At 32.5% G+C, this 2523-nt stretch overlaps 1 non-coding gene across 1 annotated transcript; it reads right to left on the reverse strand.

Moving 5' to 3' along the window:
* Nucleotides 1-1835: 1835 nt before the first annotated feature.
* On the reverse strand, nucleotides 1836-1943 carry LOC112767927 (small nucleolar RNA R71). The gene has a single exon (XR_003185367.1). It is a non-coding gene; the product is annotated as a small nucleolar RNA R71 (small nucleolar RNA).
* Nucleotides 1944-2523: the final 580 nt, after the last annotated feature.

Consider the following 2523-nt stretch of genomic DNA (forward strand, 5'->3'; position numbering starts at 1 on the left):
TGCATTTTTCGAAAAAATCATGCATTCATAGTGTTCTTCATGATCTTCAAGTTGTTCTTGGTAAGTCTTCTTGTTTGATCTTTGCATTTGCATGTTTTGTGTCTTTTCTTGTTTTTCATATGCATTCTTGGATTCTTAGTGTCTAAGCATTAAAGAATTCTAAGTTTGGTGTCTTGCATGTTTTCTTTGCATTAAAAATTTTTCAAAAATGTGTTCTTGATGTTCATCATGATCTTCATAGTGTTCTTGGTGTTCATCTTGACATTCATAGCATTCTTGCATGCATTCATTGTTTTGATCCATAACTTTCATGCATTGCATCATTTTTCTTGTTTTTCTCATTCTTCATTAAAAATTCAAAAATCAAAAAAATATCTTTCCCTTTTTCTCTCTCAAAATTTCGAAAATTAGATTTGACTTTTTCAAAAATTTTTAAAATCTAGTTGTTTTTATGAGTCAAATCAAATTTTCAATTTAAAAATCTTATCTTTTTCAAAATCTTTTTCAAAAATCAAATCTTTTTCATTTTTCTTAGTTATTTTCGAAAATTATAAAAATATTTTTCAAAAATCTTTTTCTTATTTTTATATCAAATTTTCGAAAATAACAATAACAATTAATATTTTGATTCAAAAATTTCAAGTTTGTTACTTACTTATTAAGAAAGTTTCAAACTTTAAGTTCTAGAATCATATCTTGTGATTTCTTGTGAATCAAGTCATTAATTGTGATTTTAAAAATCAAATCTTTTTTTTCAAAAAAACTAACTTTTATCATATCTTTTCAAAAATATCTTCTCATCTTATCTTTTTCAAAAATTTGATTTCAAAATATCTTTTCTAACTTCCTAACTTCTTATCTTTTCAAAATTTGTTTCAACTAACTAACTAACTTTTTGTTTGTTTCTTATCTTTTTCAAAACCACCTAACTAACTCTCTCTCTCTAATTTTCGAAAATATCTTCCCTCTTTTTCAAAATTTCTTTTTAATTAACTAATTATTTCAATTTTTAAAATCTTAATTTTTGAAAATTACTAACATTTTTCAAAAACTATTTTCGAAAATTGCTATCTCTTTTTCAAAAATTATTTTCAAAAATCCTCTCCCTCTCTCATCTTATTCTATTTATTTATTCATCTACTAACATCTCTTCCTCACATCACTCACTAAATTCGAACCCCCCTCTTCTATCTGTGTTCGAATTTTTTCTTCTTCTTCTCTTCTTCTACTAACAATAAGGAACCTCTTTACTGTGACATAGAGGATTCCTCTTCTTTTCTTTTTCTCTTCTCTTTCTTATGAGCAGGGACAAAGAAAAAGGCATTCTTGTTGAAGCTGATCCAGAACCTGAAAGGACTCTGAAGAGGAAACTAAGAGAAGCTAAATTACAACAATCCAGAGAAAACCTTATTGAAAATTTCGAACAAGTAAAGGAGATGGCAGCCGAACCCAACAACAATAATGCAAGGAGAATGCTTGGTGACTTTACTGCACCTAATTCCAATTTACATGGAAGAAGCATCTCCATTCCTGCCATTGGAGCAAACAACTTTGAGCTGAAACCTCAATTAGTTTCTCTGATGCAGCAGAACTGCAAGTTTCATGGACTTCCATCTGAAGATCCTTTTCAGTTCTTAACTGAATTCTTGCAGATATGTGATACTGTTAAGACTAATGGAGTAGATCCTGAAGTCTACAGGCTCACGCTTTTCCCTTTTGCTGTAAGAGACAGAGCTAGAGTGTGGTTGGACTCTCAACCCAAAGACAGTCTGAACTCTTGGGATAAGCTGGTCACGACTTTCTTAGCCAAGTTCTTTCCTCCTCAAAAGCTGAGCAAGCTTAGAGTGGATGTTCAAACCTTCAGACAGAAAGAAGGTGAATCCCTCTATGAAGCTTGGGAAAGATACAAACAGTTGACCAAAAAGTGTCCTTCTGACATGCTTTCAGAATGGACTATCCTGGATATATTCTATGATGGTCTGTCTGAGTTATCTAAGATGTCATTGGATACCTCTGCAGGTGGATCCATTCACCTAAAGAAAATGCCTGCAGAAGCTCAAGAACTCATTGACATGGTTGCAAATAACCAGTTCATGTACACTTCTGAAAGGAATCCTGTGAATAATGGGACGCCTATGAAGAAGGGAGTTCTTGAGGTTGATACTTTGAGTGCCATATTGGCTCAGAACAAAATATTGACTCAGCAAGTCAATATAATTTCTCAGAGTCTGAATGGAATGCAAACTGCATCCAACAGTACTCAAGAGGCATCTTCTGAAGAAGAAGCTTATGATCCTGAGAACCCTGCAATAGTAGAGGTAAATTACGTAGGTGAACCTTATGGAAACACCTATAATCCATCATGGAAAAATCATCCAAATCTCTCATGGAAGGATCAAAGGCCTCAACAAGGCTTTAATAATGGTGGAAGAAACAGGTTTAGCAATAGCAAGCCTTTTCCATCATCCACTCAGCAACAGACAGAGAATTCTGAGCAGAATCCATCTAACTTAGCAAATTTAG

The sequence above is a fragment of the Arachis hypogaea genome, chromosome 17 (genome assembly GCF_003086295.3).
Source record: "Arachis hypogaea cultivar Tifrunner chromosome 17, arahy.Tifrunner.gnm2.J5K5, whole genome shotgun sequence".
Taxonomy (NCBI): Eukaryota; Viridiplantae; Streptophyta; class Magnoliopsida; order Fabales; family Fabaceae; genus Arachis; species Arachis hypogaea.